This window comes from Myxocyprinus asiaticus, chromosome 48, assembly GCF_019703515.2.
Source record: "Myxocyprinus asiaticus isolate MX2 ecotype Aquarium Trade chromosome 48, UBuf_Myxa_2, whole genome shotgun sequence".
Lineage (NCBI taxonomy): Eukaryota > Metazoa > Chordata > Actinopteri > Cypriniformes > Catostomidae > Myxocyprinus > Myxocyprinus asiaticus.
The window spans coordinates 29,108,863-29,136,559 of NC_059391.1; the positions used below are offsets into that span (position 1 = coordinate 29,108,863).

General features: G+C 39.5%; 2 protein-coding genes across 3 annotated transcripts in view; both read left to right on the forward strand.

The window, feature by feature from the left end:
- LOC127437102 (integrin alpha-11-like) overlaps window positions 1-27,697 on the forward strand; it is a 563,744-nt gene that overhangs the window by 323,755 nt on the left and 212,292 nt on the right. The window lies entirely within an intron of this gene.
- Window positions 4,386-27,697, forward strand: part of LOC127437101 (zinc finger protein 609-like) — a 128,478-nt gene continuing 105,166 nt past the window's right edge. For both annotated transcript variants that reach the window (XM_051691771.1, XM_051691772.1), the window contains exon 1: window positions 4,386-4,807. The gene's annotated coding sequence lies outside the window, so the exon portion shown is untranslated. The remainder of the gene's footprint in view (window positions 4,808-27,697) is intronic.

Below are 27,697 nucleotides of genomic sequence, written 5' to 3' on the forward strand. Positions count from 1 at the left end.
TGTATTAAAATAAAAAAAGATGCTGTTGTACAATGATTTTCTTAATTAAAATCAACGGAAATCAAAGGCAATTAAAATAATATACAATTTGTTTTACTGTTGTGGAAATGAGAATATAATAAAGACTGCACTGTGGCAGTCAGAACTGGGGGGTAAAATATGCATAACTGAAAATAATGTCACAATGTAAAAAATCTTAATAGCCCTAAAAATAGCCATCATTTCCTATGTGCATGATATAATTTATTATTTGTTTCTTTTGATTTTCGAGTACAATAGGACCAGAAAATGTTCATGAAAGGTTTTGTAAGAAACACCCTTAAAGTGACCACGACTGCTGAAAATGTTCCATTGTAAGGACTATTTTTAGGGTATGGTTTGTTTTTTTGGCAGACGTGTTCACTTTAAACAGTTGTTGCATGGAAAAGATTCTAAAAATTTCTCCTTTTGTGTTCCACGGGTAAATATAACGGCATACGGGTTTGGAACGGCATGAGGGCGAGTAAATAATGACAATATGTTCCATTTGGGTGAACTTTTCCTTGAAGCCCAGAGTGGACATGACACCATTTGAATGGATTCCTTATTTATTCACTCTTTTCTCAAGTAATATTTCTATTCTACTCTCTTGTTTGGAGAGAAAATGTCCGTGAGTGTAAAATTGGTTGTTGTGTGGATGAGGGTTTGGATGAAGTAGTCAGGGAAAGATTGCCGGCCTCACAGTGTGAAAATTGTCCCATTAATTCACTTCTTCCGGCTTCTCTGTCCCTGAGCTGACAGCACACGCGTCTCCCTCCAGTGCAACATTATCAGATCCTGGTTTCCCGTGCAACTGGCTTGGAATGCCTCAATTTTCCAACCACCTCGGGGCCCCGAGTAAACAGAGGAGATTATCATTCCATGCTCGACGAGAAACTTCACGTCTACTTATATCGCTTGTACAATGTTGCTTATCGTTTGATATGACGTCTTGCTTTCATAGACAAAAGGGCAGCTGCTATTCCAATCAAGAAAAATCTTCCATTAAGAGTAAATTATGTAAACCCAGTTTTTTTTTTCTTTTGGTTTTATGCTTTTTATTCCTGATTGAAAATGTAATTGTAATCCTCTTGCCAAGAAAGCAAAAATCTGTCTTATAAGTCCAACAACAGGCATCATTTTAAAGCAGCACAAAGTTTTCCTAATGCAATGACCTGACGTGAGATTCTTCCAGTTCTCAAACTTGGTCAAATGGCGGGTGGCGGAGGACGAATCTCAGTTGCCTCCGCGTCTGAGACCGTCAATCCGCGCATCTTACCACGTGGCTTGTTGAGGGCGTTACCGCAGAGACGTAGTGCGTGTGGAGGCTCACACTATTCTCCGCGGCATCCACGCACAACTCACCACGCGCCCCACCGAGAGCGAGAACCACATTATAGTGACCACGAGGAGGTTACCCCATGTGACTCTACCCTCCCTAGCAACCGGGCCAATTTGGTTGCTTAGGAGACCTGGCTGGAGTCACTCAGCACACCCTGGATTGACTCACGTCAATTCTCGCTGAGCTACCCAGGCCCTTCATTTATTTAGTTAAATATTACTCAATTCAATTTGATCCTTCAAGTATACCTATTCAGGCTTGGGGAGTAATGGAATACTTGTAACGGCGTTACGTAATAAGGATACATAAATTGTGTAACTATAATCCGTTACAGTTACATAAAAAGACAATGTATTCAGATTACAGTTACATTTGGTAAAAATTGGGATTACTAGCAGGATTACAATTTTTAATCGATAACAAAAAAAAGATCCTCCTGACATAAAATGACCGCTGCTTGCTTTAGTACAGAATACAGATACATGTATGATCAGATGCACGTTTGGTTGTCTCTCATGACTCACGTGAATCTGCCGCCACTTACTGTCGCATGTGTAAATAACATCTGTCTCACATCAACACTGTGCTCTCAAGGGAAATGAGGTCAAACCATTAAGGTCTGTTTCATCGCAATGGCCTCTGGAGGAATATGATTATTTTTGTGGAAATTCCGACATTCTGTTCTTCATTCTTCAATGGAGAAAAGGGAAACAACATTACAGTTCCAGTTGTGAAGATGCACTGATTTAAAGAAGCATTTAAAGGTAAGACCCACGTGAAAATCACATTAGCTAGGATAGCTAAAATTAGTCATATGTGTTCTCTAATTTCACCGTCAGACCGTATTTTGATTGCTTTCGCAGGAGCAGGAATGGAAGCGGAGAAGCTACTACTCCCCCGGTGAACGGATGTATTCCGGTACACGGGACGCCTACTTTAGTGTGACTTCTCATTTCCATCTTAACTTCAATTGGAACTCTAAAATTGTTCTCTGAAATGCGTTCCTGTTGTAATGACAACAGTAATTGGGACAGCATTTCTTTTTTTTCTTTGTTAAAATAATCCAGATTGTACACACGAATACCAGATGAACTCAACATGTTATTAAGTTCTTAGGGGAAAAGTACAATGGATAATTGATCTGATTTTGATACTTATTATAAATGTATCGTTAAGAAGTTCAAATGTATGGGTGAGGGAGAAATACTGGCAAATGTAACATTTTAAAACTCACAGAAAGTAGGAATAAGTAAATCAAGACACTAAAAAGGTTTAAATCTATTTCGATTGATTCTTTAAAACAAAACTGTATTTATTTATTTTTATTATTTATTTATTTTTTGTCATTAATATTCTCCTTAAACATAAACATGGAATCAACCGTTAGATGGTGATGTTTGACTGTGGATGAGCAAGCAGAGGACAGACACTGGAGGCATTATTAATAATAATAATAATAATAATAATAATGATGACGATAAAGTAACCTGATTACATTATATCTTATCGAGGTAACTGGATTAAGATACTGATTATATTTGACTAGTTAATCAGTATTTGTAATGGATTACATTTAAAAAGTAACCCTCCCAACCCTGTACATATTATATTTAACCCTTGTGCAACTTTAGGGACATTTTTGTCTTTTTCATTTTTGTTTTTTCGATCATTTTGGCTGTTAATGCCAACGTGCACTAACGCAACATTTGCCAAAGGTGTGTATTTTTGGGGGGAATTTTGATATTTCAACCTCAGTTCCAATAATACATCTATAATACACTGTGTACACACAATAGTCACACTCAGGACCTTCAAGACAAAAATGTCCCCATTGAAACCCATTAAAACTGCAATATTTGGTCCCAGTGCCATTAAAGCATAAAATCATGAATTCTATGATATTATGCTTTCATTCCAGAGCCCTGTCTTCAGAATTTACATTTGTAATATTTTCCACCAGATGGCGCCATTTTTCTCATGTTTAGCCTATGGAGCAAATACAAGCTTTTCCCCTATTCTCTGTTTGCTGTATTATAGAGCACTGCAGGACAACTGAATAAATGATGCAGATAAAAGTGTGTGTGTGTGTGTGTGTTGGTATGGATGTCAGAGTGTGTTTTGTATGTGTGTATTGAGAAATGTGTATGTGTGTGTGTGTGTGTGTGTGTGTGTGTAAAAACAACAGTGGCATTATGTAAACAAACTGGCATTTAAAGGGTTAAAATCCTGAAAATGAATGAATATTTGGTAGTTATGATCAGGACTGATGCTGGTTAAAAAAAATAACTAATTGAAAGTGTAAAATAATATATATATTTATATATATACACTACCGGTCAAAAGTTTTGAAACACTTACTCATTCTGTATTATACTTTTTTTTTTCACATTTTAGAATAATAGTAAAGTCATTAAAACTATGGAATAACATAAATGGAACTATGGGAATTATGTTGTGACTAAACAAAATCCAAAATAAATCAAAATTGTGTTATATTTGAGCATCTTCAAAGTAGTCACCCTTTGTCTAGAATTTGCAGACATGTACTCTTGACATTTTCTCAACCAACTTCTTGAGATATCACACTGGGATGCTTTTTAAACAGTATTGAAGGAGTTCCCATCTATGTTGGGCACTTATTGGCTGCTTTTCTTTATTATTTGTTCCAAGTCATCAATTTGAAAAAAATATATATATATATATATATTTTTTATTAAATTTTCGTTTTATAATGAAATAAATTAATATGGTGGCACAATTATATTTTTGTCTACGAAACTAATTTCAAACATTTAAGCATATGCCTTCAGCTTAGTTTACCTCCTTGATTCATTTCTATTTTCTTTATTATTGTTAGAGCTTGCAGAAATACAATTCAGTAGCGATCGCTGTTGCACGCGGTATCGTTGTGCGAACTTCGCTGTGCGAACTTCGCTGTCGGTTCGCTCCACGCGGATCCGCGTGTCCGGGTTTTGCAAGAGCTCATGTTGGATTGCTTCGCTTCAGAAAGCCATTAGAGCTCCAGTGGAAGGGACCGCTGCTTCATATACCTGACTGTGTGTATTATTTCTGACATACTGTGATCATTTGGAATCTGTTGGATCGAGAATTAAGGACACTTGCTGTATTTCACCCTCTGGGATCGAAACGGAAGGTGAAATGTGTAAAATGCGGCTTTTCCAGCTTGTTTTTCCTTTAATTGTTTTTGGACCAGTGTGGAGAGCAGTCCAGTGAATCAAGCCTGTCTTTGGATCTTCAGTGTGTATGTATGTATGTGTGTGTGTGTGTGCATGCATGAAAGTGTGTGTGCATGAGTGTATGAGTGTGAATATGTGTGTGTAACCACTGCAAAATTTTCTTGGAGGGGATTTTTTCAAAGGAGTATATTTTTTGGTGTGTCTTTTGGATCTATGGAATGCATCTAGTCAGGACTGGACCCTTTGGGGGGTAAGTGCGCATCTTTATTATTTTATGCATGTTGTGCTGAACATGTTGTGTACTTGCCACTTATTTGTGTCTTTAGAAGCAGGAGCAGTGACCTTATGGGTTTATTTCACTTTTGCACGCTTGAAATGTCCTTTTTATCAGTCAGACTTATTTATTTAATTAAATATGTATTCATTTACAAACACAGAGTATTATATTTGATTTCCACATATTTACATGTGTTCTGAAGCTACTTGCATGTGTAGATTTGGGTTTTGAAGCTAATGTGCATGTTTGACATTTTAACTCGGATGTTTTTGTGTATGTTTAAACTGTTAAAACGGTTTATACACAGCTGGATTTTTAGTTTATTTCTTATTTAAAGAGATAAAGGTGAATGCTAACTCTAGTGCTAATGCTAGTGCTCTTTGTCATATCCGCCGTTAGCTTAGCATGCTAAAGAATTTGGAGTGATTCTGTGGTTTAATAGTAATATTTGGCACATATGAGGGTGATATTCGTGTTTGTGTTGATGTTAGGGTTGTGATGGGACGGTTGTGATTGAATTGTGTGAAGGTTTATTCGGTTAGTTGAGAGTATGTAATGAACTCGTGCTCACAAAAGCTAAAACGGCTAAACAACGTGTGTGTGTGTTGAAGAGAGAGTATACACACACATACACATACTGTAAGTTCTAATACAAATATATATGTACACAAATATATTAACACATACGAATAGCAAACACAAATACATTTATTCATACTCGCTCTATCATTACATAAAGTACTATGGTAATACCATAGTATTCTTAAAGTACAGTGGAGTATTGTTAAAGTGCCATTGGTACATAAATATGTCATTCAAATTATAATCATAGTAATTGGACGTGGCACCAGGTTGGAAAGACCATCCTAGATAGAACACATACAGTTGAAGTCAGAAGTTTACATACACTTAGGTTGAAGCCATTAAAACTAATATTTTAACCACTCCACATATTTCATATTAGCAAACTATAGTATCTACTTTGTGCATGACACAAGTAATTTTTCCAACAATTGTTTATAGACAGATTGTTTCACTTTTAATTGACTATATCACAATTCCAGTGGGTCAGAAGTTTACATACACTAAGTTAACTGTGCCTTTAAGCAGCTTGGAAAATTACAGAAAATGATGTCAAGCCTTTAGACAGTTAGCCAATTAGCGTCTGATAGGAGGTGTACTGAATTGAAGGTGTACCTGTGGATGTATTTTAAGGCCTACCTTCAAACTCAGTACCTCTTTGATTGACATCGTGGGAAAAATGTGGACCTCCACAAGTCTGGTTCATCTTTGGGAGCAATTTCCAAATGCCTGAAGGTACCACGTTCATCTGTACAAACAATAGTACACAAGTATAAACACCATGGGACCACACAGCCATCATACCACTCGGGAAGGAGACACATTCTGTCTCCTAGAGATGAACGTAGTTTGGTGCGAAAAGTGCAAATCAATCCCAGAACAGTAAAGGACCTTGTGAAGATGCTGGAGGAAACAGGTAGATGAGTATCTATATCCACAGTAAAACGAGTCCTGTATCAACATAACCTGAAAGGCTGCTCAGCAAGGAAGAAGCCACTGCTCCAGAACTGCCATAAAAAAGCCAGACTACAGTTTGCAAGTGCACATGGGGACAAAGATCTTACTTTCTGGAGAAATGTCCTCTTGTCTGATGAAACAAAAATTGAACTGTTTGGCTATAATGACCTTCGTTATGTTTGGAGGAAAAAGGGTGAGGCTTGCAAGCCGAAGAACACCATCCCAACCGTGAAGCATGGGGGTGGCAGCATCATGTTGTGAGGGTGCTTTGCAGCAGGAGGGACTGGTGCACTTCACAAAATAGATGGCATCATGAGGAAGGAAAATTATGTGGATATATTGAAGCAACATCTCAAGACATCAGCCAGGAAGTTAAAACTCGGTCGCAAATGGGTCTTCCAAATGGACAATGATCCCAAGCATACCTCTGAAGATGTGGCAAAATGTCTTAAGGACAACAAAGTCAAGATATTGGAGTGGCCATCACAAAGCCCTGACCTCAATCTGATAGAAAATTTGTGGGCAGAAATGAAAAAGTGTTTGCGACTCAGTTAAACCAGTTCTGTCTGGAGGAATGGGTCAAAATTCCAGCAACTTATTTTGAGAAGCTTGTGGAAGGCTACACAAAATATTTGACCCAAGTTAAACAATTTAAAGGCAATGCTACCAAATACTAACAAAGTGTATGTAAACTTCTGACCCACTGGGAATGTGATGAAAGAAATAAAAGCTGAAATAAATCATTCTCTCTACTATTATTCTGACATTTCACATTCTTAAAATAAAGTAGTGATCCTAACTGACCTGAGACAGGGAATGTTTTCTATGATTAAATGTCAGGAATTGTGAAAAACTGAGTTTAAATGTATTTTGCTAAGGTGCATGTAAACTTCTGACTGCAAAAGTATGTCTCCGAGATGTCTGTTTTAGATCTTTTCATCTGGAAAGCATCACAATCTAATTAGCATCTGCTAAAGATCTGATTTACAATCTTTCTAAATCATAAACGTCTCAAAGACGTCTGATGAAAGTCTTATTGACATCCAAGAGGAAAAGTCTTATAGATGTATTGCAGATGAGCAAACAACATTAAAATATCTATTCCAGATGTATACACACACATCATATAGACGTCTAGGTGATGTGCATGTGCTGTCTGGGAATATTTGTATTATTTCCACTAACGCAAGTAAATTTAGCTAGATATACAAACCCCTTACAAGTACATAGTAGTATGAATAGGGAAATCAGTCCGTACCATTTTATATATCAAAGTACCATTGTCATTATTGTGTCATGTTGAGTTTGCTGAAGGGCACAATGATCCTTGGAGTCTATTTCCTCATTCCTGCCCTGAAACCGCACAAGTCCTCTTGGAATCTGCATGGAAAAACTGCATATTCCATACATGAGATCAGATGCTGTTGACATTTGCTCCATGAGTGATTAGAGAGCCAACCACATGCACAAAAAAATGCATGAACATTTTCTTTGCATTAATAATTGAGGATCTGCCAGCTCTCTTGGCATTGGTTGAGTGGTCTGAGGTGCTTTTTCGCTGGTTCAAAGCCATTGAGTCATTACAGCTATACAACATCACCAAGTTCAGTCTGTGCATATTACGGTCTCTTGACATTTGGCAGGGTCCAAAATAACAGCTTCTGCCTAAATTTCACTCTTCACTGCCAAAGATGTTCTGCTGGTGTTCCAAGACTCTAAATAGTTGTATAAAATGGATAGTTGCGTTCCTTGAGGCTAACTGGCAGATGCGGTTGTTTTATATTAATTTATACATACAATATTGTTCACTGTTAGTTCTTAATGATGTTTCATTACTAATTTTTGATATTAAACTTTATTAGTGTATGTACTAGAAATTGACATGTACCATGATTAAAAATGGTGTACAAATATTGTTCATTTTTCATGTTAATTAATTGTGTAATATTAATGTATACACAAGACTCAACTTTATTGTAACGAGTTACCGATACATTTTTTTTCTCCCAATTTGGAATGCCCAATTCCCAATGCGCTCAAAGTCTTCGTGGTGGCGTAGTGACTCGCCTCAATCCGGGTGGCGGAGGATGAATCTCAGTTGCCTCCGCATCTGAGACCGTAAATCCGCGCATCTTATCACATGGCTTGTTGAGCGCGTTACCGCAGAGACGTAGCGCATGTGGAATCTTCCCGCTATTCTCCGCGGCATCCACGCACAACTCACCACGTGCCCCACCGAGAGCGAGAACCACATTATAGCGACCACGAGGAGGTTATCCCATGTGACTCTACCCTCCCTAGCAACCGGGCCAATTTGGTTGCTTAGGAGACCTGGCTGGAGTCACTCAGCATGCCCTGGATTCGACCTCGCAACTCCAGGTGTGGTAGTCAGCGTCTTTACTCACTGAGCTACCCATGCCCCCTGTTCATTATTTTTAATAATGTTATTCTGTCTGATGTGAGAACATTTATCTTATTTTCATTTCAAATAAAGCGGTACAGTTTTGTTTCTTTTTCTTTCTACCGGCCAATGATGATTGAGAAAACACGCCCACAGCCTAATATTGTTGCTATAGTAACGAACGCAACTTTCAAGCCTGTCTGATTGACAGGTAAAGCGCAAACTTTTATTTCAGCTTTGTTGTTAGATTTGTGGTTATTTTCCGTAATTTCAGCAGACAGCTTACTTCATACATTCGAAAAATCAACATTAGGTTAAAAAGGGAAACTTTATCATTCAGCTGAACTGTACACCAGCATTTTAGACACCTACATTGTCTGCGCTCTGTCATGCACGGAATGAATACACGTCATTGAACAAGGTTTTTTTCCCCCCGTGCAATCACTTGAACAGCTCGGGCAATGTCAATGGTATAGTCCATTTTAGGGGTGGCCTAGATTACAGCTTAAAATCAAGCAGAGCTATAGAAATGTACATATTTAAAAAATAAAGCTTCATATTACGAGTACATTCTACGACCCCCCCCCAACATCTTGTTTTGACGTCCTTTGGGGAGATTCAAGCCTTTATTAGGGGGGGGGCCAAACCCCCCCCCCTTATTTCGCACCCTGCATTCGTGCTCAAAAACACAATAAAACAGCTGTGACGTGAAACACCTGTTCACCATAGAGCATAACCAGATCACAAACCGAAAGTACAGTTTGGGTAAGTGGACGCATTTCAACAGAAAGCTGTAAAAAAAAAAAAAAAGAGCGTGTTGTGGTCTCCTATTGCTGTAGAGTACCTTTCACCATTCTAGAAGTGAGAATTGAGTTTTAGAAATGAATGTGTTCGGAAAGTACCTAAATTGGCTGCAGATTTTTGGGGTTTGTGGGTTTCGTTATTAATTTTACATAGTGTACAGTAGAGTGCTGTTGCTCTTAGAGCTGTTGTAGTACTGAAGTTATTTGTGGGACTATTTTTATGCAAGTTCTACGTTTCGTTGAGCAAATCTCAGCTTTGTTTGAGACAGGGGGTTGGGTTACATGGTTGCCCTGGATTGCTTATGGCTTAGTACAGATAAGTGCTAAAAAGGTACTTGAAATCTGAGCTTCGTAACTTGTCTTTATTCGAGATTTACACATGATAATTTTTGTGACGCAGGCGCTCTCTGTTGTTGGATTAGCGTACGTGAATTTTGACTCGTGCTTTAAAAATGGCATAGTTCTGGGTGTATAATTAGTCCAATATATCAAGGTCAATATTTAGCAATTTTGAGATTATTGACATTGGCTAATCAGGCACATTTATTAGCCAATCTAGCTACCAAAATGTACCTACAGCCGTGTCAGTGGATGAACCATTTCTGTTGTGTTTTTTTTTTTTTTTTTTTTTTTTTGAGTAAATACTTGTGAAAAATACATTCATTTTAATTTCAGAATTTTGTTGTATGTTTTAGGGCTGGGTAAAAATCAAGATTTTTTTAATTAAAATGTTTTCAATAAATCGCAATTATTGGGGGCCTGGGGAGCTCAGTGATAAAAAGACGCTGGCTACAGTTCACTAGTTCAAATCCCAGGGCGTGCTGAGTGACTCCAGCCAGGTCTCCTAAGCAACCAAATTGGCCTGGTTGCTAGGGAGGGTAGAGTCACATGGGGTAACCTCCTCGTGGTCATTATAATGTGGTTCGTTCTCGGTGGAGCACGTGGTGAGTTGAGCGTGGATGGCGTGAAGCCTCCACATGCGCTGTCTCCGTGGCAACGCGCTCAAGCCACGTGATAAGATGCGCAGATTGACGGTCTCAGACACAGAGGCAGCTGGGATTCGTCCTCCGCCACCCGGATTGAGGCGAGTCACTACGCCACCAAGAGGACTTAAAAAGCACATTGGGAACTGGGCATTCCAAATTGGGTGAAAAGGGGGGGAAAACAAATCGCAATTATGGCTGCATGATATATCGAATTTATCGAAATATTGCAAATGTACACATCGCGATATGCATATCACAAGGGCTTGCAATAACGGCATGTTTTCTTATACGTTGAAAAGTAACGTTTATGGTGACGCAGATAGCAGAGAACAGACCTGGTGCGCGATTGTTACTTGGTGTGTGTATGGTATCTTTTAATATACTCTCTGATGTTCATTCATGTTTCTTTTTGTGCAATAGTAGAGAGAGCACACGCTGTGCCCTGCTCCAATTGAATCTCACTCTGTCACACACAGCAATAAAGAGTATCAAAACAACATTTGTGCAGATAATAATGAGACCAAATGCCGGCTTGAAACTCAAACTTGACTTGTTTAATGGCTACTTTGGATATATCAAAGGATGGGTTTCAATGATTGAACTGTCCCGTGAAATCATTCCTGTCAATGCAGCCACTGCGTCAACTGAGAACAGGAACGTTAAACCAACGCGAATGTCTACGGCAAGTGCTTCTGGACAACAATTTTCAAAATAAAAGTCCCACATTAAATGAACAAATTATGAAATAAAAACAAACATGAATTACAGTGGAAAAATAAAATATTTCATAACACAGACTATTTTAGGATATCCCATAATATGGTGAAATTAACTTTTATATTCATATATATATATATATTGTGATTAACATTTTTTTATTGATTCATACATTAAACAAAGAAAAGCAAAACATTTATACACAGAATCAATATTAAACCCCACTATTACCCCTCCCAATCCCTGACCCCACCCTGGCCTCCAACAAACATTCCTGTGGTCACACATGAGTGTATACACACACACAAAAAATATATATATAATAATCACACACATTAACAACTAAACTTCTCTCTCCACTGCTCCTCCTCGAGAGCCCTCCAAAAATGCCAAATATTCGCCCCATTTCCCCACAATCGAGTCCAAATTCCCTAGTCTTCTAAATTACACTTCCTCAAAAGCCGCCATCCTCCCCATCTCCGAGCACCACTCCTGAAATTGGGGCGCACCAGCCGACTTCCATCCCCTTAAAACAATTTGTCTGGTGATCATGACACTGGTCAGAACCCAAATTTTATGTGTTTATTCCCTATATTAATGACCGCCCCATTGCCTAAAATACAGAGTCTGGGGCAAAATTAAATTTGAGTTCGCAATACGTCACACATGAAACTCTGAACCTTGAACCAAAATTCTTGGATCTTAACACACCACCAAAAAACATGGGTTGTGTCCCCATCTTCTGATTGGCATTGCCAGCAGGTGGGTGTGTCTTTAAGACCAAGCCTATACAATCTAGAGGGGTCCAACAGAATCGATGTAAAATCTTGAGTTGCATAAGGCGCACCCCTGCATCTCTAGATGCAGACTTGACGTTTTTTAGAATCCTATCCCACACTCCCTCCTCCAATACCAAGTTTAAATCTTTGTAGATGTAGAAAAGAAGTCCTGCATTTTTTTTAGCATAACATGAGGTAAGGAAGCACCATTTATGATACCAGTGTTTTCAGATTTGACTGCTGATTTGAAATATGTTCTTTGATCGTAATCTTAACCAACCGTTTAGGAGATTTCGGTCTTTTCCCGTTCAGTTAATGTGTGGCTATTTGAATTTTAAAGTACATTTGTGTAACCATATGGAATGGTAATATTTGTTGTATTGAATTTAAACCTGAAGTATGTCACATTTTCCTGTGTTAAAATACTTATCCCAGTGTAATATGCAGAGACAACTATAAGTAAACCATTCATAGGTAAAATTTTATTTTAAACTTCAAGCACTGTCTTTCGGTGGCGCAATGAAAAGCATCGCAAGCTTAAGTTGATCGTAGAGACCATTGGCGCCAATGGTTTCTACGATCTACTTGGCTTACGATGCTTTTGGGAAGCTCAGCCCTTTTTGTTTTGAGCAACCCCGCTTAGACCCGCCCCAACAACGTTACTCAACCAGTGGCGTGAGTTGGGGGCGGGACTGTCTCTTTGACCAAGGGAGGCGTATTCAGAAAGCTGTTTTGAAAACAACGTTTATTTTTGCAATTCCGTTAGGTGGCGCAGAAATTAAATACTTCAGCTTTAAGTAAATTAAAATTCAGTGTTACAGTAATGACAATGAGTTTTTTTTTGTTTTGTTTTTCTGCTCTACGATAATGAGAATTTGGAGAGGAAATGTGTTTAATTGTCCTGAAAATAATGCCATAAAAATAAATAAATATATAGTAAATATAGGCTTTGTGTTCTTTAAGCAAAATATTAATTACATAAAATATATATATATATTTGGGGTGATATATTACCTGGAGATTCTCATTTGAATAGTAGATTATCCAGTGATTGAAGGAAAAACCCTTCGTGTTCAGTATCCAACAGAATCAGTTTGGCATCAGGTGTTGTTGCGGTCTGAGTTGCCTTGATCCTCAACAAAGCCTCCGGTAGATAAATGGCTTGCTGGGGATTTGTTATTCTTGTGTGAGTGCAGTGTGGTGAGCTGAGGATACGGTCTGCGATGTCACTTTTATCATGCTGCTATTTGGCTGCGACCCAACAGGATTCTAGCGCAGTGGAAGTGTTTTGTTCGTATCGGATGGTTCTAGTCCCAGAGCTGAGTTCTTAAAGCATGTTGAATGACAGGGGTGTGGTACGAGTCCTTACATAAACTTTAGACTGGGACACTGTTCAGAATTTTACCCCCCCTCATATAGCGATGTATCTGTCTTGATAACTGTGAGTTATGGCCCCGTCACCTGAGCTTGCACTTGCTCTTGGGGGCCGTTTTTTAAAATTGTGTTTTTCGTTTTTTCTGAATCACTTCTAGTGAATGAGGTGATCCCAGATATATTCTACGTATTGTCCCAGAGTCAGTTTTTAGTTCAGTTTCAGCATTCTGTGGTCACTTTGGTTCACTTGATTAGTTCAAGATTTACTTTTTTTCATTGTTGAAAATTCCATTGTGATTGACAGGGGAGTTTGAGAGAGTTTCCTGTTTTTAGCACAAATGGAGTTTTCTAAAAGATTTCAAACATATTTTTCAAATGAGGTTATGAGGTTCGAAAGGCACCCTCTTTGTTTTTGTTTTAAATCACATGACAACAAAATAGCTACCTACTGGGGGTGTAACAGTTTATCGTGGCAGGATGCATTGCATTTCAAAAATGTGACGTGGGGATTGGACTTATTAAAAATTATTATTTTCGCTATTCTATCCAATACACGTGACGTCCTAAGCCTACGTAAAGTAGGCATACAAATTGATATCGCTTCATTGCACACAAGGAGCTCTAAAATACGATTGCACACTAGCAGACACTGGTGTTTTACAATGAGTTTGGCTGAAGCTGCGAAAACTGAAACAGAAAAACGAATGCGAGAGTGATCGGCTCTGACTGCGCTTGAGAAACAGAGGTTTAACCTCGTGCGACCCCATGTCCTCGTGGGGACTGCGTGTTGTCTTCCCTATGCGCTTTTAGGGGATCCGGGTTCACGCTGCCACTTGCGTGGCATTATCACATTGGCATGTTCACGGGAGTACTGACGCAATACAACCGGAAGATTACTTTTACTACGACTGTCTGTGCTTTTTGGAGCTTTAAAGTGCTGGTTCAACAGTAAATTATTATTATTTAACTGAGTAAGCATGCACTTCCATTAAGGATGTATTTTTGAAAAGAATATTTAGATCAGAGACATTATTATTTTAGAAAAATAAAATGTTATTTTAAAATATTTTCAATGTATGTATGTGAGCAGCATACAGTTTGAATGTTACGTAATTCTGTATTTTCAGTAAGTAGAAGTATTGGCTAATATTTCCATTTGGTGTCACAAGTGCCCTATTCTGGGCTGATGTTTAGTCATTTAGTACTTTTTAGAACAGTACTTTTAGGGTAATTTGAAAGGAAATGTTTTGCACATAATAATAAAAAACTTTCAAACTTATCTTTTCTTGATGCAAGCTTAGAATTGTTAACCGAAACAAACTGTGAGTTTTGTATCGTGAACCAAATCATGAGATGAGTGAATCGTTACACCCCTACTACCTACATGTTGGTTGCACAACCTGACATTGATTTGGTAGACTTAATTATTTTTATTTTTTTATAGCATATTTAAAAACAAAATTGTTTCACTGCTTATTTTTTTAAAGAAATATTAATCATATAATTTATATAATATAAAATATTCTAAGAATTTCATGGGGGGCCTAGGTAGCTCAGCGAGTATTGACGCTGACTACCACACCTGGAGTCACGAGTTCGAATCCAGGGCGTGCTGAGTGGCTCCAGCCTGGTCTCCTAAGCAACCAAATTGGCCCGGTTTCTAGGGAGGGTAGAGTCACACGGGGTAACCTCCTCGTGGTTGCTATAATGTGGTTAGTTGTGCGTGGATGCCGCGGAGAATAGCGTGAAGCCTCCACACGCGCTATGTCTCCGCGGTAACGCTCAAAATGCCACGTGATAAGATGCACGGATTGACGGTCTCAGACGCGGAGGCAACTGAGATTCGTCGTCCACCACCCGGATTGAGGCGAATCACTACGCCACCACGAGGACTTAGAGCGCATTGGGAATTGGGCATTCCAAATGGGGGAGAAAAAAATAATAAAAATATTCTAAGAATTTTTGCTTTTGAGACTTATTTTTTTCATTAAAAAAAAAAAATCTGGACGGTGATGCCACATTTTTACTTTAAGCCTCAGAAAAAACATAATGACTTTGAACTCTGAGATGACCAACATAAAATTGGAAAAAAATAGGTTGATAATGTTTTTTAAATATAATGTAAAATAGAGGCTACATTTTATATCTAATATTTTATTTTGTACTCTAAAACATTTTCTCCAAGAAGAACTCACTTGTCATTTGTAGATAATGATGATATGGGCATCAATACATGTTTGTTTTCATTGCATGTACCTCCAGGTCAGTCACAGGTTGAGTGGCAGGCAGATGTTCTGCTATTTTGTTTTATTAATGAGACAAATGTGCAAAACTTGTGGCTATAAATATGTTATACTGCGTGCGTTATGAGATGGAGAGAAAGAGGAATGGAAAACGTCAGGAGAGTGATTTGAGGCAATCTTCACTACATTTAAAAACAGTAAAATCCACTTCAAAATTAATTGAAAATGCCCATCTTGGGGCTTTAATGTAAAAACAGTCAGTATGTCTAAAGTGAACATTAACAGCTGGACAAAAAAGTGGATTGGCATCAAAATGCCGGACTTGAAGTGTAAATGCAGCCTAATTGTCCTGGTGCTGTCTTGTATGTTGTTAATATTAATCATACAACAATATCTGAATATTCAGACGTTTTGCTGGACATTTTAGTTGGAGGCGCAGCTCTACTGTTCAAGAGACGCAGGCGAGGGTGAGCCGGTGCGCTGGTCAAACTCCGTTGGCGCGGATTTCGAACAGCGCTGCCGAGTATTCATCTAGCGAATCTCCGCTCTCTTCCTAACAAAACGGATGAACTACATCTCCTCACCTGCACAAACAAGGACTTTTCAACCTCTGCTGCCTTGTGCTTCACAGAAACCTGGCTGAGTGAAGCCATTCCGGACAGCGCATTACATCTGCCGGGCTTTCAGCTGTTCAGAGCGGATCGCATCGCGGAGTTAACGGGGAAAACGAGAGGCAGTGGAACATGCTTTTACATCAATGAAAGTTGGTGTACAGATGTAACAATGTTAAAGAGGATGTGCTGTCCTAATTTGGAAGCGCTCTTTATTAACTGTAAGCCTTTCTACTTGCCGCGGGAGTTTTCCTCGATTATTCTGGTGAGTGTGTATATCGCGCCAAACGCATGTTTGAATGCGGCGCTGCATCAGCTGGCTGATCAAATCACAGACACAGATCAACAATACCCGGACTCACTTATTATTATTCTTGGGGATATTAACAAAGCAAATCTCACAGGTGAACTGCCCAAATACAGATAGCACATTACATGCCCCACCAGAGACAGGAACATACTGGATCATTGTTACACCACAATAAAGGATGCATATCGCTCTGTTCCTAGAGCAGCTTTGGGACTCTCTGATCACTGCCTGGTTCATCTTCTTCCAACCTACAGGCAGAAATTAAAATCAGCCTAGCCATTAGTAAGGACTGTAAAGAGATGGATCAATGAAGCAGAGCGGGAACTATAAGCCTGCTTTGACTGCACAGATTGGAGTGTTTTTGAGGCTGCAGCCACAGACCTGGACGAGCTCACAGATACTGTTACATCATATATCAGTTTCTGTGAGGATATGTGCATGCCTACTAGGACTTATTTAAAGTTCAACAGCAACAAACCGTGGTTTACAGCAGAGCTCAGGCAGCTTTGTCAGGCCAAAGAGGATGCTTACAGGGGTGAGGATAAAGTCTTGTACAATCAGTCCAGGAACACACTGAACAGGGAAATCAGAGTGGCTAAAAGAAGATACTCTGAGAAGCTGGAAAACAAGTTTTCAGCTAACGACCCTGCATCAGTGTGGAGTGGCATGAAACAACTCACAAATTACAGGACTCCTACCCCCAACCCTGTGGTGGACCAACAACTGGCTGACGACCTGAATGTGTTCTACTGCAGATTTGAAAGGCCCAATCTCACACCCCACACCCACTCTGACCTTCAATTCACACAAACACCACCACCTCCTGCAACCCCCCTTTTTCCCCTTCCTGTTACTCAACCTGCACTTAAAATATCTGTGACGATGATGTGAGCCGGGTCTTTCGGAAACAAAAGACGAGGAAAGCTTCAGGCCCAGATGGCGTCTCGGCAGCGTGTCTTCGATCCTGTGCTAACCAGCTGGCCCCCATCTTCACACAGATCTTCAATAGATCATTGGAGCAGTGTGAAGTCCCATGCTGCTTCAAATGCTCAATCATTATTCCTGTCCCAAAGAAACCAAAAGTCACAGGACTTAATGACTACAGACCTGTCTTCCTGATGTCTGTGGTCATGAAATTATTTGAGAGACTGGTGTTGGCCAACCTGAAGAATGTCACTGGACCCTTTCTAGATCCCCTTCAATATGCTTATTGAGCAAACAGGTCTGTGGATGATGAAATCACTTCAAATCAAATCACTTTTATTGTCACACAACCATATACACAAGTGCAATTGTATGTGAAATTCTTGGGTGCAGTTCCGAGCAACATAGCAGTCGTGACCGTGTTGAGACATATACCAATTTACAATAAACTTCAGATTTACACAACACAATTTAAAATCTAATATACACATAATTACAACACAATATACAAATAATAACACACAATGTACATTATACAATACACACAATATAGAATACACATTATACAATAAAAAATAGTATATATAAAATGTACAGTAGGTGGTATTGTACAGTATTGACATTCAGGCTGTTGGTTGCCAGTCAGGATGCTCTCTACAGTGCTGGTGTAGAACCATGTGAGTATGTGGCGGTTCATTCCAAACTTGCTCAGCCGTCTCGAGAAGAAGAGGCGCTGATGAGCCTTTTCACAATGGCCTCTGTGGATGGACCATGTGAGTTCCTCAGTGATGTGGACACCCAGGAACTTGAAGCTGCTGACTCTCTCCACTGGTGCTCCATTGATGGTGATTGGACTGTGTTCTCTGTCTTTTCTTCTGAAGTCCACCACAAGCTCCTTTGTCTTACTGACGTTGAGGGAGAGGTTGTGCTCCTGACACCAGTGTGTCAGAGTGTGCACCTCCTCTCTGTAGGCTGTTTCAACATTGTCAGTGATCAGACCTACCACCGTCGTATCATCAGCAAACATAATGATGGCATTGGAGCTATGTGTTGCCACACAGTCATGCGTGTACAGGGAGTACACACATGACTGTTTCTGACGGACAGGCAGCAGCTTGTGAGACAGGGGAAACTCACTTCTAGCACCTGTACAATCAGCACTGGTGCCCCCCAGGGATGTGTGCTCTCCCCACTACTCTTCTTCCTCTACACCAATGACTGCATCGCCAAGGACTCCTCTGTCAAGCTCCTGAAGTTTGCAGATGACACCACTGTCATCGGCCTCATCCAAGATGACGATGAGTCTGCATACAGAAGGGAGGTTGAACAGCTGGCTGTCTGGTGCACTCAAAACAACCTTGAGCTGAATACGCTCAAAACGGTGGAGGTGATTGTGGACTTTGGGAGGAACACCCCAACACTGACCCCCCTCACCATTCTAAACAGCACTGTGGCAGCAGTGGAGTCATTCAGGTTCCTGGGCACTACCATCTCACAGGACCTGAAGTGGGAGACACACACTGACTCCATTGTGAAAAAGGCCCAGCAGAGGTTGTACTTTCTTTGCCAGTTGAGGAAGTTCAACCTGCCACAGGTGCTGCTGATACAGTTCTACTCAGCAGTCATTGAGTCTGTCCTCTGCACTTCAGTAACTGTCTGGTTTGGTTCAGCTACGAAATCAGACATCAGAAGATTACAAAGGACAGTTCGGACTGCTGAGAGGGTTATTGTTTTTTTTATTTTTTATTTATCCAACACATCCAACCTCTTCTGCTATTTCATTCCTCTGAGAGAAAAAAAAAAACATTTGCAATGTACATAACAGATTTGTATTTGAACTGTACATAACAAATAACAGATTGTATTAGATTTGCACAACCTATGTGTGTATGTATGTGTCTGTACGTATGTGTTTAATTTTTATTTTATTTTTTTATTATTATCTATGTCCTGCTGCTGTTTTTGTATTGTTGTACACTGGAAGCTTCTGTCACCAAGACACATTCCTTGTATGTGTAAGCATACTTGGCAATAAAGCTGATTCTGATAGCAAGAAAATGAGAAAACCATTCTCTGCTTTTAAAAGCATTAATGTATTATAATCATACAGTGAATACCAGTAATTGAAGTGCGTTTATGCTGCATTTCATTACTTTTATTGATTTATTTTTTTCTTGCCCTTTTCTCCCCAATTTGGAATGCCCGATTCCCAATGCGCTCTCTAAGTCCTCATGGTGGCGTCGTGACTCGCCTAAATCCGGGTGGCAGAGGACGAATCTCAGTTGCCGCCGCGTCTGAGACCGTCAATCCGTGCATCTTATCACGTGGCTTGTTGAGCACGTTACTGCGGAGACAGCACATGTGTAGGCTTCGCTATTCTCTGCTGCGTCCATGCACAACTCACCACGCGCCCCACCGAGAGCGAGAACCACATTATAGTGACCACGAGGAGGTTACCCCATGTGACTCTACCCTCCCTAGCAACCGGGCCAATTTGGTTGCTTAGGAGACCTGGCTGGAGTCACTCCCTGGATTTGAACTCATGACTCCAGGTGTGGTAGTCAGTGTCAATACTCACTAAGCTACCCAGGCCCCTCATTTTATTACTTTTTATTTGTCAAAATTATCTAGCTTTATAACTGATAGCTGCTTTTGCATTCATGAAATGCCAAACAATCCTCTGTTATTGTGATTTTCTAGTGTGTTGTCATATACAGTTGAAGTCAGAAGTTTACATACACCTTAGCCAAATATATTAAAACTCAGGTTTTCACAATTCCTGACATTTAATCGTAGAAAACATTCCCTGTCTTAGGTCAGTTCACTACTTGATTTTAAGAATGTGAAATGTCAGAATAATAGTAGAGAGAATGATTTATTTCAGCTTTTATTTCTTTCATCACATTCCCAGTGGGTCAGAAGTTTACATACACTTTGTTAGTATTTGGTAGCGTTACCTTTAAATTGTTTAACTTGGGTCAGATATTTTGGGTATCCTTCCACAAGCTTCTCAAAATAAGTTGCTGGAATTTTGGCCCATTCCTCCAGACAGAACTGGTGTAACTGAGTCGCAAACACTTTTTCATTTCTGCCCACAAATTTTCTATCAGATTGAGGTCAAGGCTTTGTGATCGCCACTCCAATATCTTGACTTTGTTGTCCTTCAGCCATTTTGCCACAACTTTGGAGGTATGCTTGGGATCATTGTTCATTTGGAAGACCCATTTGCGACCGAGCTTTAACTTCCTGGCTGATGTCTTGAGATGTTGTTTCAATATATCCACATGAATTTCCTTCCTCATGATGCCATCTATTTTGTGAAGTGCACCAGTCCCTACTGCAGCAAAGCACCCCCACAACATGATGCTGCTACCCCCATGCTTCACGGTTGGGATGGTGTTCTTCGACTTGCAAGCATCACCCTTTTTCCTCCAAAAATAACGATGATCATTATGGCCAAACAGTTACATTTTTGTTTCATCAGACCAGAGGACATTTCTCCAGAAAGTAAGATCTTTGTCCCCATGTGCACTTGCAAACTGTAGTCTGGCTTTTTTATGGCGGTTTTAGAGCAGTGGCTTCTTCCTTGCTGAGCAGCCTTTCAGGTTATGTCGATATAGGACTCGTTTTACTGTGGATATAGATACTTGTCTACCTGTTTCTTCCAGCATCTTCACAAGGTCCTTTGCTGTTGTTCTGGGATTGATTTTCACTTTTCGCACCAAACTACGTTCATCTCTAGGAGACAGAATGTGTCTCCTTCCTGAGCGGTATGATGGCTGTGTGGTCCCATGGTGTTTATACTTGCATACTATTGTTTGTACAGATGAACGTGGTACCTTCAGGTGTTTGGAAATTGCTCCCAAGGATGAACCAGACTTGTGGAGGTGCACATTTTTCCCATGATGTCAATCAAAGAGGTACTGAGTTTGAAGGTAGGCCTTAAAATACATCCACAGGTACACCTCCTATGAGAAGCTAATTGTCACAAGGCTTGACATCATTTTCTGGAATTTTCCAAGCTGCTTAAAAGCACAGTTAACTTAGTGTATTTAAACTTCTGACCCACTGGAATTGTGATAGTCAATTAAATGAAACAGTCTGTCTGTAAACAATTGTTGGAAAAATTACTCATGTCATGCACAAAGTAGATGTCCTAAATGACATGCCAAAACTATAGTTTACTAATATGAAATCTGTGGAGTGGTTCAAAAATTAGTTTTAATGACTTCACCCTAAGTGTATGTAAACTTCTGACTTCAACTGTAGTAACACTTCTTTCTTTGAAAAGAAACCTGCTCTTACTCAGATTTCATTGGATGAATGTTTTATTTAGTCACATTTGTATGCAGCTGAAGTACTTGGCGTGATTTGCGTCTGCCGGGAACGTGCTAGCTTGGCCAACAAGCCTGCATGCTGTCATTGAACCAGCGAACTGAATTTAAATTTTAACTCAAGCTGTCACTTGCTGACATGCACTTAGTAGTCACCGCGGCAGCTCAGATAGTTTATTTTCTTTCCCGCGCTGATGTTACGACAATCCTTGCCTGGATCTTATCTGGACTGGTTCAGGACCTTAACGAAGCACGTGCTGTTAATCTCCAGTTGTGACTATAAACATGAACCAGAGTGTGTTTGCATAACAGTCCAGTTGTTTGAGATGGTCGATTGTACACTGTTTTACCGTGAAATACCACTGTCCCATTCTTGACTATTTCATTCTGATCCTGAATAGTAACATAATGTACATCTTTGCCAGAGGGATATATCCGGAAACGTATGCAGAGCAGCGGCATTCAGCAAAGAGTTTTCTTTTTCTTTTCTTTTTTTAAACTCAAGGGACCGGTCTAATTAGTGTGTTAATAAACCGGTTGTGATCTTGCATATGTTCTGTTGAGCAAATGTTTTTTGAACTCCCTCTGTGGTTTGCAAAGACTTTCCACAACACTCCTTGTGAACAGTCAGGTGCGGTGATGTGCAGATACAAACCATAGTTTTAAGGAATTAACATGAGTGAAATATAAATCTGTCATTCCTGTTCCACTGCACCTTTTGAACTTGAATAAGGTTCTGTTGTAATTTAAGGATGTGTTTCTATTAAAGGGTATAGCAGACTTTCAGAAACAGGCTATGCTTTGATCAAGCTCAGGCACTCAAAGGAAAAGGGATCTGTCCTCATGTTGTTCCAAACACTTATGACTTTATTTCTTCCGTGGAATACAAAAGATGTTAGACAGAATGATAGCCACAGTCACCATTCACTTTCTTTGTATGGAAAAAAGATGCAACAGCTCCTTTTGTTTTTCACAGAAGAAAGTCATATGGGTTTGGAACGACATTAGGGTGTGTCATAATCATTTGAGGGTAAAAAAGAAAGTAATATAATATAATATAATATAATTTATTCCAATCAAAGACCCCATTTTGGGGTTTTAGTTTGGCCTTGCATGTCCAGAATTTTCAGTTTCAGTTAAGAATGTTCAATCCAGGGTGTGCCGAGTGACTCCAGCCAGGTCTCCTAAGCAACTAAATTGGCCTGGTTGCTAGGGAGGGTAGAGTCACATGGGGTAACCTCCTCGTGGTCACTATAATGTTGTTCTCGCTCACGGTGGGGCGCGTGGTGAGTTGTGGGTGGATGCCGCGGAGAATAGCGTGAAGCCTCCACACGCGCTATGTCTCTGTGGTTATGCGCTCAACAAGCCACGTGATAAGATGCACAGATTGATGGTCTCAGACGCGGAAGCAACTAAGATTCGTCCTCCGCCACCCGGATTGAGGTGAGTCACTACGCCCACCACGAGGACTTAGAGCGCATTGGGAATTGGGCATTCCAAATTGGGGAGAAAAGGGCGAGGGGAGGAAAATAAAACAAAACTCTGATGCGCGAGAGGAGCACTTCAGTTCACGAGGAGACTGAGGAGAGGAAGAATTACACAGATCACAGTCGCACTCTAAACTTTCCAAACCGCTTCAGCTGATGTAGATCACAAAGTATGAGGGAATTATAAAAAAATACAAAATAACTAAATACAGAAGTACTCCCGTTGTGGAATAAGTGGAGCCGGAGCAGCGTTACATCTTTAATGCGTCCTTTATTAAAGTTCAAATAATACGGAAGCAGATCATGTAAATAACTACAAACTCCGAAACTGGCATTTCTCTGTGTGGTCAGCGCCTCTTCTATGAGTTGCGCGAATATCCCGATCTAAGGAGGAGAGATTGAAACTGCATCCGGCTGATGCACACTCTGTCACGGGACGTTCATCCCTCAAGCTCGCATGCTTAATGCAGCTAGATTATAACCTGATGACTTATTGAATCATAATATATGTGTCACTATGCATTTCTTATCGTGAAGTAAATTGACAATATGCAGCTTTATTAATAAGAGAAAGTTTTTTGTGAGTTAAAGATGGATTGAAGTGAACAAAGTTGAGAGAGGGTAGTCTTCGCCCCATTATACACTGCAACAAAATACGCTTTTGTTTTGGCTTGTTTTCCAATATAAATATCTAAAACTCCTTTAAAACAACGTACATTTACTTTAGCAGCTATACTGCAGAAGACAAAACTGTTATCTGAGAATGTTGAATATAATATTATATAAAGATGCATTCACATGAGAAGCAGCATATAAGATATTTAGACTTGCTTTTAGAGAATAGATCTTGAATAGAAGTATATTTTGTCTTTACTGCACTCGCAGAAGTATAAACAAGTGAAAAAATACACTTATATACAAAATACACTTATATACAAAATACACTTATATTTAAGTAGGGCAGCAACTAATGATTATTTTCATGATAGATTAATCTAACGATTATTCGGCGATTATTGCAACGATTAATCATTAGCTCTTAACCGATTATTCAGCTTGTGCCTCGACTTAAACGGTTGTATTAAACGTGCTTACTAACAATAAAGAGGACAAAATCATCTTTTAAAAATACCTCTAAATGACATTCACTGAATTAAAGGAAGCAAATACTTTTTAAGCTTAATTCAGTAAAGAAATTCACTGCAAAAATCCCCTATTGTTATCAAGTGTTTTTGTCTTGTTTTCCATTTAAAATCATCTAAAAATCCTTAAAACAAGATACATTTACTTGAGACTTTCAGACTTGCTTTAAGAGAATGGAACTGCTTTGTGAGAATCACATTTTTCATGGATTTTTGAATACAGATCCGTACCAAAAAATGATCATCACATCAATGACCCAGGTAAGATTAAGATCATTAAAGACAAGGTTTTATAGCTGTTCTCTAGCATTGCGAAGGTCCCAGATGATGTCGTCCAGTCTCATTTGGCTTTCAGCGGAGAGTAATTTCAGTGTGGTGGAGAGCGAGTGCTGGAGGAAATTAGATTGAGAGGTTTTGCTGACCACAAGCTGAACCCAACGACTGACAGGAGAGTGATTGAGAGAGAGAGAGAGGAAATGGAAAATAAAGGTACAGCAGTGAAGACAGGGAAGGAATGGACTAATTTTGTATCACTCTGCTGACTCTCAGGACTTTCTTCCAGGGCTAGACTAAACAATTTAACATGGAGAGAATTGAACAGCCACTTGTTAATTCAATGCCACCTCCCTTTATAAAGACTTTCCCAAAGTCTTGCCCAAAACTTTTGCTTTTTGAGTAATGTGTGTCAAAAAACAAAATAGTTCACCCAGAAATGAAAATTCTGTCGTCATTTATTCACCCTCATTTTCCAAACCTGTAAGACTTTCATTCTTCAGTGGAAAACAAAAGATGTTTACTGGTGTTACGTCGTCATGACAAAAATAGTTGTAAAAGTAGATGCAGCTTTACACAGATAAGGTTAGTAGGCGATTTCATTACACTAAAATCATGTTAATGTATAATATTTACAAGGGATGCACCATACCACTTTTTCTCTTCTGATTCCGATATCTGAAATCTCAGTATCGGCCGATATCGATCACGATCCGATATCGGTGTTTTGTTTTTTTGTTTTTTTTGTTTTTTGCATAATCAGTTTAGAATATCTTTACATTATTGTGTGGAACTAATTGGGAGTACTCTTTAATATGTGAAGAAACACAAACCTCTAACTACACATTATTTCAATATAAATGTATAACCTATTAAGAAAAACTTTATTATTAACTAGTATACTGGATAATGTAGCAGCAAAATTAACATTAATTCCAGTCGTGCACCTTTAACTTTAAAAACCTCGGGCTTTTATTTGACATTCTGATTTCTGAACTCTCCAGGAAGTCCTGTATGTGTCTGTTTGTTGGAAAGTTCACAGTAGTTTCATTCGCTTCTTAGGGGCCGTTTACACGACAGAAAACGGAGAACTTTTTATGCGTTTTGGCTATTCGTTTACATGACAGTGAACGATGCCGTTATAGTCTCCGTGTGAACATACAAAAATGCAGATTTGTGAAAACGATGACGTCATGCGCACACATATTACTTGTTCAGTCTCTAGGCGTGCGCGCGAGTACTTCAAAACAACGCGCGAGACATTCAAAACTACAATGGCGGACTACAGGACTGTGTTTGTGCTGCTCAAGATTTTGACGCTTCTCCAGCAACGTGTAGATTTACTGCATCACTACTACGACCAGCGATTGCCGTCTTCGTTGTTTGTATCCATCGCTCTGTGGAAGAATGCTTATATGCGCAGGCGCGTAGTGTTTCTTTACAAAGTGACATCGCCAACTACTGGCCTGTCATGCATAACACAGTGTTTTTAGTTGTTTTCGTGGATCCGTGTGAACGGGGATCATTTTGACAACGTTGTCATCAGTACGCGAAACTTTTCAAAAATGCGAAGGCAAAACGTTTCCGTTTTTAGTACATCATTGTCATGTAAACGTACCCTTATTCAAATTCTGGTAAAATGCACCTCCGGTGCCGTTCTAAATGCATATTATAAGTGAACCGAACTATTGAGCATATACATTCGAGATATTGTTCGTGAGTAGCTCTTAAATATTGTGCACCGCGTGAAGGCTAAAAATAGCCGCGAGTGTGTGTCAACAGACCAGCGGCATTCACTACATGCTGCCGCTGCATGTGCATTTTATGTATTTACCTAATAAACACAGCCTTTTGTGATTCACAGAGCTATCGCACGTCTTCAGGTGTCTTTAAATAAAATGCACAAGTCATATGAACTACTTTAATGGTGTTTTTATGGTTCTTTTATGTCATTTTTGGAGCTTGACAGTAACGAACATGACTAACACACAGTGTCGGATTTGGATCGGACTCGTCGGACCAATACCTGATCTGTGCATCAGTATCGGGATCGGTGCATCCCTAATATTTACATCTTGTACTGTAAATATGAATATGAAAAAATGGTGTGTAATTGAATGTTTATGCACTTCCATTGTAAGTGTCTTATTGTAACTGAAAATGTTTAGTCCTGATTTGGCAACAAGCGGTTCATTAATTTATTTTCATGTTTGCTTAAGGACATAAAAATGTAATTTTATGATTGTTTCTGTAAGAGGTTGTTGTTTAGGGTTTTACAGATGTCTTTGTAGGGCCGGGCGATTTAATCCTACATAGGTGTGTGACCTCTTTTTGATGAAATTTCACCAATTTCATCATCTTCAGCGGACGTTTGACTCCACTGAAAGACTTTCTTGTGATGCTCCACACTTCAGCTCAATAGGTGGCGGTAATGCACCATAAGCAGTATCGCCAACCACCAATAAACATCTCAAGAAGACGAAACACTTTCTTGCCCGTGACAGCGCTAAAGATCACGAAAAGCGTTAAATTAAATAGTACATAAACAGCAATGGTGTTGAAGTTGGAGTTGTTGTATTCAGTCGAAAGCTGTGTATTGCATTGTTAGTGCCGTCTTGATCAGTACACAATGATATCGTATTAGCCGGATAGCTATCTAGTGGCTACCTAGCCTCATTACTGGTTTCTATGACAACAGAGCTATGTATTCGCTAGCCTGCTAATACTTCCTAACCGGCTTATTTCATGACTGTGATGCAGTTAGCTAGTTGTGTGTATAACTTTGTCGAACTGCTTGCGTTTTTAGCAACACGTACCTGAGCGATCGTCTAGATGTAGAAGATTGGCTTAATATCTAAAATGTATTTAGTTTGGGGCCTGGTTAGCTCAGTGGCAAAGACGCTGGCTACCACCCCTGGAGTTCACTAGTTCGAATCCCAG